Here is a 10,148-nt window from a genome sequence, read left to right as displayed (position 1 = left end):
CAAAAAAAATCCCCATGAATAGATAGGTGTTTGCTTTACCTTTTGGAGAAACTGCCTTTTTTTTTGGTCACACCCTGTTTTGCAATTGAAACCCCTCCCATCGCTGAACAATTGGATGATCTGCCCGCCATCCCCTACCCCTTTTTTTTCAATCTGTGATCACGCACAGTCTGAGGCGTTTAACTCAGAGCACAACAGGAAGGGGTTCAGGAAGTCGTGTTGTGAGTTTCTGGGCAGCTGTTGGATGCAAGCCAATCAGCTATAACACTGAGTGCAGGCCACACGCACATTCCCTGGGGAAACAGCATCTTCTCCAACTGAAGCCTCGGCCATTAATGAAAACAAAACTAATTGTAACTTTAACATTTCACAGCCTGTAATTTGTACCCACTCCTTTCCTGGACTTCCCAGCGGAATATTACTGTCTGATACCATTTTCCTTACCCCTCCGTAATACACTTATTAACTGGATCACAGTTAGTAATTTAACTTAATTATTACTATCAATCCCAACCTTTTATTTAATTCATTATCAATTAGTTTAAAACTTACCTTATTGAATACAGCACTATTTCTTAACTTTCTAGAAAATGTTAATTGACGTATTTATCTTACACATTATCATTGTCCCTTATTGAAAACGTTTTTTAAAAAGTAGTCTTGCATTTTAGAGTGTGACGGTTAATCTTATTTCTCTAATTTTGCAGATAGACCGAGACTGAAACTGTGGGACTGAGGAAGTTTGGAGAATTGGCTTCAAGCGGAAGCCAGAGACGAATAGCGAAAGGGAGAGAGCTGCTGAGAACAAGTCCTTACCCGCAGAGGAAGAGAGAGAGGTAGATATGCGGGTCAGCTTTGGGACGTCCCATTAAACATCAGAGCACTGTCAGTGACCACACAATACGGAGCTACCAGGACACACTCCAATCCAGACGCGGGTCACATCACCACTCGAGGGCACGCTGCAGAAACCGTCCGAAGGGAGGGAAAAATATGCAGGAATTCCGGTCACGTTTAGGAGAACCTGTTTGCTGGACTAAACTGCTGGAGCGTAGCCCTTTTCTCTAGAAGGTGAAGTTTCACCTACAGGCAGAAATTTCAGGTAAAAATATTTTTTAATCAAAGGGTTAATCTTTCTTTTTAAAAATACCAGCTCATTTAACGAGGATTTTTCCCCCCTTTTCAATAATTTATTGAAGAATCAGTCCGATTGTAAAATTTAAGTTGGGAGAGAATTAAAACTTGGTTCGACAATTTTATTTTGTAAGCCCGTGTTCATTGTTCAGAGCGCATATTGATTGCCGGCTGAGGCTTTTTAAAAAAATCGAGACGGAGAAAGTGTTTCCGCACTTGGGGTGGTACATATATTTACATTAAATAGGGCAGTGTTAGAAGTTTGGACTGAAGACATTTTCCATGGGCTGAGCTGAATTGAAAACAAACCGACAGCACTTCTCAATCAGGTCAACCAGAAATAGCAGCATTTGAAAAATGGTTAGGAATGAGCACACATCCCCATTAAGTTTGAACACTTTAATTACACCATAATTATAAATATAACAGTACACTTTATTTGAAGGGGAGAAAATCTGTTCTTTGGAAAATATTATCGTTAGAATTTCTGTAGAGATTGCTTTGTAATGTCACAGTTTTATAGTTTGTTGGCAATAAGTAAACAAGCCTTCACACATCATGATTGTTGTAACCGCATTGGCAGTTTCTGCTCATATAAGGTGCAAAGTTGAGACAATACATTCTGTTTAAATCAGGGCGGTGCTTTGAACATGACCTAATTTTTAAGGCTTCAAGTGACTATTGAATCTCCAATGTCAGGCAAAATGTTAAGTGTGACATATTTCCTCAGAGCACAGGTTGCAAGCCCATTCAGAGGTGTGCAGTTTCTGTTAAGAATGTCATTCATCAAAAAGGGTACAATTTAACATCAGAATAAATGAAGTTTCACTTGACATTTATTCAGTCAGTTTGGTAGCATTCAAGAGACGCCTGATCAGTTACTTCCAGGGATCTACTGCATGTATTTCAATATATTGATGTACCCTCAGTGAATAACAATGGTTTCATTTATTGGATAACATTTTATCTTAGTAACTTGAATGTAGTGAAAAGAAGAAAGTATTTAATATAACAGCGCAAGATTAGGAAAACTGAAGGAGGAAGCTTGCAGGTAGTCCAAGGGCTGCAAAGACAGAGATTCTGATGTGGCCTAATATCTGCACAAAGTTTTTTTTTATCAAATTTATTTTGTACATATAATCTATAGTGGATTCCCCTCAATGGTAGTGTTGTTTTTATAAAATGGGCAGGGTTTCTATACAGCCAGTACGCCAATATTTACAGAGCAATATTGAAGAGGTGACTGCCAGACAATATTATTCTAACTCTTCAATTCATCAGTTTGCCAGGAAATGTTTTATTTTATCTATTATGACATAGGTGGTTTGGAGAAATGGAAAGTAGGATGCAGCTGAGTTTCAATTCAAAGAAGTGAGGCGATGTATTTTCACAGAAAGAACATCGAGAGACAACGTGAAACAGACAGTTCAATTCCTGGAGGAGAGATGGGAGGGTGGTTGGAGGGTGCAGGAGAACAAGGGAAAACCTGTTCCTGCCTGTGAAAGGAATACAAGTGAAGGTGTATTGTGACGATACTATGGCCTTAGGAGGTGCACTCTTGTTGTCTTAGGTTGAGATAGAAGTGATGACTGATATGTTCAAAAGTCAATAAAGTAAACAATGTGAGGCCTTGGTTTATTTTAGAAGTTGGAACATTTAGAAGCAGCTTGAATGGATGGGATAGAGCTCTGACAGCACCAGGATTTTTATTTTTACCGTTCAGCAGTTGCTAAAGTTGGATGTGGACGCTCTTATTCCTCCCTCTATTACAGCTAAAAGCTGGGGTTCGCTTCTGGCTGCTAGAATCGCAAAATAATGTCTTGGAGGTAGGTGCTGCCAATGAAGGCAGGAGATTGGAACTACATAGCAAAACATATTTAACAAGCTGCGGCCATGATGGGCAGTCTATTTTACTGAATTTGCCTTTGCCAAGGATGTGTTTATGGGATGTTACTATATAGGAACAAATATATATAATAAGAAAAGAACTGGCTTATTGAATGCAATGCCTTACATTTAACTGCAAAATAAGTAAATGTTCAAGTCTAGGGTAATATATGTTTAGGGGGTGTGGTCTAGTCCATAACAATATAGTTAATGTGATCTACAAAAGAAAGAAGGATGAAGTGAGGAAAAACCTTTTCACTCAGGAAGTAGTTAGAGGAAAGAATGTGCTGTCTGGAGGTGTGGCAGAGGCCATTTCAGTTCAGTCATTCAATGTGGCATTGGATGATTTAGATAAAAATATAGTGTCAGGGGGGAGAGGGGAGGCAGGAGATTGGGACTAGGTAACAAAACCCATTTAACAAACTGAAGCCACTGATGGGCAAAATGTCCTCCTGTGCAACAATGCTGCTCTGATTATGTGCAAAGAGTTGAATTTCTTAGCAGATAAAATACTTCAGCAATGTGCCCCAGCATTACAGATAAATGCAACATTGGTGAATCATGAAATCTTGTATTAACTTCCTGGGCTATGCTCAGTAAAGAGATCAAATGCAACTAAAGTTCAGGCTATCAAGGATGGAGAAGAAACCAATAAGGATAGTTACTCTTGGTTAATATTCAACGATCCTGCTGGACATTGTGTGTGGAGGGGGGTCTGGTGCCATCTGTGGTCACTTAGCCTACTGATAATTATCTTTTTGGCAAAACAGCAATCATTACCCATGAGTAGTCATCGACAGAGGAGGAATGTAGAATAATGGAAATAAACACCTTAAATTCAATTTTGGATGAATACTGTTTAAAAGTAGTTGAAACAAATATTGCTGATAAGACCCCTAACAGAGTAGGGGTATATAAGTATGAATACACCTTCTATAAAAAGTGAAGATGACTTCCTATCCAGGCTTGCCACTTTGGAATTATTCCCAGATGATGACGTCAAAATGTATTGTCTCTATCAAAAGCCATTTGCTAAATGCTTCCACAGACCGTGAGCAATCTCATGATGGAAACTTCTGTGTACATATTTACTATCTGCAATATTTTGCTGCTCGCTCCTGGACTTCAGTATTTGTAAATGAAATTTCATGTGGTTCCAACAACTTAAGGGAATTATATTGCATTGGGTATTTGACCTTGTCGACCCTACCTGCAATTGTACAGTGCTTAGATATTTTAGAAGTAATGATTCTTCTCTGGTCTTATCTAATGAGTGAATTCTAATGATGATAGATCCTGTGATTTAAAAGGATGATACAAATTTACAGCTATTTAAAATTCATTCAGGCAATTTTTGCAGACGATCATACACTTAAAACTATTATAAATCCTCTAAGGCAGTACATTATAACCATCTGCATCAAAATAGAATAGAAAATCAATATAGCAGATTTATGTGAAAATTAAATATTAAAGATGCTTCAATACTGTTAAAATTTCTCAGTACAAGAAGTGGTTTAAGAGACACATCCTGCTTCTCTCAATATTTCAATTCTAATGGTGTACAGTGCTGAAGATCCAATCATGAAAGTAAGCTGAGTACCTCAAGCGTTGAATTAATATTGCAGTCATCTACAATCTTCCCACAGATTCCCAGTTAAATATGCAACTATGGATGTTTCTCAAAGTTAGTTTTTCCTGGTGTGGTACAAAGGGACAGGTATAGTCTCCCTGAGCTTACCTTAGCCATTTGTTTTGACTATGATTGACCTGTCTCTCCACTCCATTTACCCACTTTCCTTTCAATGCTTAAGGAAAATGCTTAACTCTTGAAAATTTTGGTTCTCCACACCTTTTGGGAGGAGTGAATTTCAGAAATAACATTCTGATTTCACTACTAAATGGCCTAGATCTAATTTGAAAAGTATGCTTCCTTGTTCTGATTTCCCAATAGTGCTGAAAAGTTTCCTTTTTCTACCCTATTGAATTTGCTAACAAAATCCTTTCATCATATTAAATACCTTTGATTAGATCAGTCACCAACCTTCCGAACACAGTGTAAACATGCTTGTAAAATCCATTTTCCTAAGTTATTACTTTAAGTGCCAGTATAATTCTGGTGAAGCTGTGCTTTATTCTGGCAAGGCCAATATATCCATCCTGAAGAGGAGGAGCAAAAACTGATTACAACAGTCAACATAGTGTTTAGCTAAGGTTTCATTGAATGCATCAGTTCCTTCCCTTTGCATTCCAACCCAAATGAGAGATGGATCAAGAGACTGTGGAGTGCAAGTTCGTAGTTCCTGGAAAGTGGAGTCTCAGGTAGGATAGCGAATAAGGTATTCAGTATGCTTTTTCTTTTATTGGTCAGAGCATTGAATATAGACGTTGGGAGGTTGTGTTGCAGGTGTACATGACATTGGTTAGGCCACTTTGGGAATATTGTGTGCAATTCTGGTCTCCTTCCTATAGGAAGGATGTTGTGAAACTTGAAAGGGTTCAGAAAAGATTTACAAGGATGTTGCCAGGGTTGAAAGATTTGAGCTCTAGGGAGAGGCTGAATAGTCTGGGGCTATTCCTTCTGGAGGCTGTGAGGTGACTGTTTGTTTGTTTGTTTTATGAAGGTTTATAAAATCATTTAAGGGCACGGAAAGGGTAAATAGACAAGATCTTCTTCCTGGGGTTGGGGAGTCCAGAACTAGATGGCATAGGCTTAGAGTGAGGGGAAAGATATAAAAGGGACCCAAGAGGAAACATTTTCATGCAAAGGGTAGTGTGTCTATGGAATGAAGTGCCAGATGAAGTGGAGGAGGCTGATATGGTTACAGCATTTAAAAGGCAACAGGATGGGTACATGAATAGGAAAGGTTTAGAGGGATATGGGTCAAATGTTGGCAAATGGATTAATTTAGGATTCTTGTCCGCATGAACGAGTTGGATCGAAGGGTCTGTTTCCCTGCTGTATATTCCTATAACTAAAGTTGTGTTGGCCTTTTTCCAATAGCATTAAAAATATTTTTCACCGTGTTCTCTTCTGGTCTCCCTGTCTCCCTGTCTCCCTGTCTCCCTGTCTCCCTGTCTCCCTGTCTCCCTGTCTCCCTGTCTCCCTGTCTCCCTGTCTCCCTGTCTCCCTGTCTCCCTGTCTCCCTGTCTCCCTGTCTCCCTGTCTCCCTGTCTCCCTGTCTCCCTGTCTCCCTGTCTCCCTGTCTCCCTGTCTCCCTGTCTCCCTGTCTCCCTGTCTCCCTGTCTCCCTGTCTCCCTGTCTCCCTGTCTCCCTGTCTCCCTGTCTCCCTGTCTCCCTGTCTCCCTGTCTCCCTGTCTCCCTGTCTCCCTCTCTCCCTGTCTCCCTGTCTCCCTCTCTCCCTCTCTCCCTCTCTCCCTCTCTCCCTCTCTCCCTCTCTCCCTCTCTCCCTCTCTCCCTCTCTCCCTCTCTCCCTCTCTCCCTCTCTCCCTCTCTCCCTCTCTCCCCTCCCAAAACTCCCAACAACGTTGTGCTCATGAAAATTAACCTTTACTCGTGCAAAATTCAGTCTGGTGAGCAACGATGTCTAATTTATGCATGTTGGGCGAGAGTCTATTGTGATTTTTTTCATTTGCAGTGTCAATTTTGGGAGAAGAGACTTATACAAATCTTCCAGCAGTGCATTTCCTTCTTGATCTTCCTATCATCTGATGGTTTGCAAAGAATTAATGATATCAAATTTGACCAAGTTTCTAGCACTCACCATAATCTCTGCCTTCTCTGATATGGGTATTATCATTAATTGGAATTCGTAGTCTGACATGCTTTAAATGTGTAATTATCTAAGATCAGAAGTCACTTGACGCTAGGTTATAGTCCAGCAAATTTATTTGAAAACACAAGCTTTCGGAGTGCTGCACCTTCATTTTGAATGCTTGTGATTTCCAAGAAACCTGTTGGATTATAACCTGGTATTGTACGACTTCTGACATTTTCTATGGACACCCACATGGGTCCCAGCTCTGCCTGTCTCTTTTATCCTCCCACTTCCTCCAGATGAAAGGGGTAGCCACGGGCACCCACAAAGGCCCCAACTATGCCTGTCTCTTTGTTGGCTATGTAGAACAGTCCATCTTCCGTAGTTATACCGACGCCACTCCCCACTTCTTCCTCCGCTAGGAACCCCACGCATTATCCACTCCAGTCCAATACCTCCACATCTAGAAATATCTAATAGTGGGAGAGTATTCACCTTGTGCTATCTTAAAATGGAAACCTCTGCGTTTACTGGAAAATTTACATTTTTAATCTTATTAACACTTGTCGAGCTTTTGATCATGGTGACAACCTGCCCATCTGGAAAGAGGGAGACATGGGGTGAGCACTGAGCCTGTGCCCAACCAATAACTTGTACTTCAGTCTAAATGCCTCAAGGTCTCTTTTTATTCCCAGAAAATCATTGTTTTGAGCGGGTGAGTAATTTTCGATATTGTAAATGTACCCTACTTGGGTCCTGTTCACCACGAGAATTTTGCTTGTGCCATGTCTGTGTCTGTTGGAGATGTGACTATTTGTAGCTTCAAACATAGCGAGATGGACCTTCCCCTTTTTTGTGTCAAAGCATTCCTTTGTTGTTATTTCTTAACTCTTCCAATAGCTCTGATTCCAATGCACTTGTTGTGCTAAAAGAACAGAGAATCATTGTAAGCCATCGTTTACAGTAGGCTATGTATGGTTTTTGTCTTGGTGGTAAGCATGGATCATCTCCAGCCAGAAATGGCAGTTGTCATTTGGTTAATGTATATTCACAGCAGAAGGAATACAATCCAGAGGAAGTTCAGGAAGGACATCAAATACAGATCTTGCCATTTTGAAAGCAAAGCTGTCAACAAAAGAGGAGGAGGCTGTAGTGAGAGAAATGTAGAATTTGCAGGAATTGTCGGCCTGGAGGAAAAGATAAATATGTAAATTCCAGGTTCTGGGGACCAGTGTAGACCAGTGAGAAGAGGAATTCTTCAGCTCTCCTTTGCTGTTCTGAACTGAGCCTAGAGCCACTGCTTATTAATGAGCTGCTGTCATATAACTGGTTAGAACATAGAACGTTGCAGTGTGTTACAGGCCCTTCACCCCTCGATGGTTTCACAGGTCGGCACAACAATCTGAAGCCCATCTAACCTACTTTACACCAGTCTCATCCATATGCCTATCCAATGACCATTTAAATGTCCGTAACATTGGCGAGTCCACTACTGTTGCAGGCAGTACATTCCATGCCCCTACTACTCTGTGTAAAGAAATTAGAGACAACAAAATCTGCAGATACTGGAATCCAAAGTAGACAGGCAGGAGGCTGAAAGAACACAGCAAGCCAAGCAGCATCAGGAGGTTGAGAATTGACCTTATGGGTGTAACCTTTCTTGAGGACTGGAGGTGGGTGTAGGGGGAGCTGCAGATAAAGGGGTTTTTTAGGGCAGGGTGGTGAGATAGGAATAGGTGAAGCCAGGTAGAGGATATGACCTGGTTGGCCAGGGGAGGAATTCATCTGGTTGGTGGCAGGGAGGAGTGGAAAGGAGGGGGAGGGAGGTTATTTGAAATTGGAGAACTCAAATTTGTTCTTCAGGCTGAAGGCTGCCCAGGCAGAAGATGTGGTGTTCCTCCAATTCGCAGTTTGGTTCATTGTGGCAATTGAGGAGGCAAAGGATGATCATGTTAGAGAGGGAGTGGGAAAGGGAACTAAAATGGGCAGTGACTGGGAGGTCCAGTTGTGGCCTGCAGGCCCAGTTGAGATGTTCGGCAAAACGTTCTTCCAGCCTTCTCCCTGTCTACGTCATACAACTGGTGGCAGTGCCAGAATAAATTTGCCAGATCGTTCATGTTAGCTTTGCACAAGGCTAGCCTATGTGAATCTAACATATCTGCTTTGGTGCTGGCACCAGCTGCATAAGGAATGCACTTTTGGTACCACTAGTCGATGACTGAGAATGTGCCCCCTCTATAAATTGGATAGATCTCAGTGTTAGGAAAGCCAGTGTAAGTGTTTTTATAATAAAAGCTAGTTATAGCTATTGAGATTGCAGACCAGGCTGCCACATTTATGTTTATGATCTGGTGGAGGGCAAGTAACTATACTTTAACCATTTGTGAGTGATCCAAGGAATTAATTAGGAGATTAGAATCACATGGTTCCATAGGTTTTGAACTAACAGTAATAAACCTGACTTTTACAAGTCAAGTATATGATATAATGTCATATGCAATACATACCTTATTTTAACTTCTGGGGTATAAAGAATAGATGATTTACTTTGGTGATAGACAGACTGTGTTTTAAGAAACGTGATATGTAGTAAATATGATCAAGATAAATCCCAAGTTTAATTACCACTCCCACCAAATGCTAATGACATGATGGGTCATCAAATCTAATTGCACTTCACAAGTGGTCACACTTTTTCATTTGCCTTACCAATCTGGACTTGGAAAGTGCCTCTGACAGCTCTGTTACAATTAAGTTCCTCCTTTCCTGTACCCTAGATTGAGCTCATGGACTTCTCAGCAATGTTAATGGCACAATGGGTCAATGTATCTTATTAAACCTCAAGAGATCGCAATGATGCTTCCCTCTTGCCAGTCTGAGCTTAAACTCCTTTTCAACCTGCTTTGTTGGGCACTGTCTCATTGACTCTTGCTGTTTTGGTTGATCACCCTCCTGGTGTTACTGGTCTCTGAAACTGCACTCATTATCAACCAAATCTACAGCTCTTTACCGACTGTGAGCACCATCGATTAAGCTATGCTCTGAGGATTTTCTCCAAGCTCAAATCTTACTCGGCTGCATCAAGCATGTACTGCTGGTGAGCTTTTCAAACACCACCACCTCCTCCCTCCATTTCTCAGCTGCATTAAAATATTAATGCTTGCAGGCTGCTTCTGAACTCCTCACAGCTTCCCACAACACTGAGCTACAGACCTTATCTCTTGCTCCTTTCCTCACGACTACTTCTGACTTCAATATTTGGCTACATACTAATTCCTGCCTGGGTTTAAACAGCTGTTTTTAATTCCTTACTGAGTCTCCTACACAGAATCTATGTATTTCGGTGGCCTTCCCGGCAGTACAGTTAACTGCGGCATTTCCAACATGTGCCTTTGTGTCTCTTGCATC

At 41.1% G+C, this 10,148-nt stretch overlaps 1 protein-coding gene across 3 annotated transcripts in view; it reads left to right on the top strand.

The window, feature by feature from the left end:
- The first annotated feature begins 202 nt into the window (after positions 1–202).
- The window catches only part of arhgap27l (Rho GTPase activating protein 27, like), a 233,246-nt gene continuing 223,300 nt past the window's right edge, over positions 203–10,148 (top strand). For 2 of the 3 annotated variants that reach the window (XM_060849018.1, XM_060849015.1), the window contains exons 1-2: positions 203–221; positions 708–1,102. The gene's annotated coding sequence lies outside the window, so the exon portion shown is untranslated. Of the gene's footprint in view, positions 354–707; positions 1,103–10,148 lie in introns of all 3 variants that reach the window. The other variant, XM_060849016.1, reaches the window with a different exon arrangement.

This window comes from Hemiscyllium ocellatum, chromosome 32 (genome assembly GCF_020745735.1).
Source record: "Hemiscyllium ocellatum isolate sHemOce1 chromosome 32, sHemOce1.pat.X.cur, whole genome shotgun sequence".
Classification (NCBI taxonomy): Eukaryota; Metazoa; Chordata; class Chondrichthyes; order Orectolobiformes; family Hemiscylliidae; genus Hemiscyllium; species Hemiscyllium ocellatum.
The sequence above is the reverse complement of the archived record's forward strand: the minus strand, read 5'-3'. Positions and strand labels throughout refer to the sequence as shown.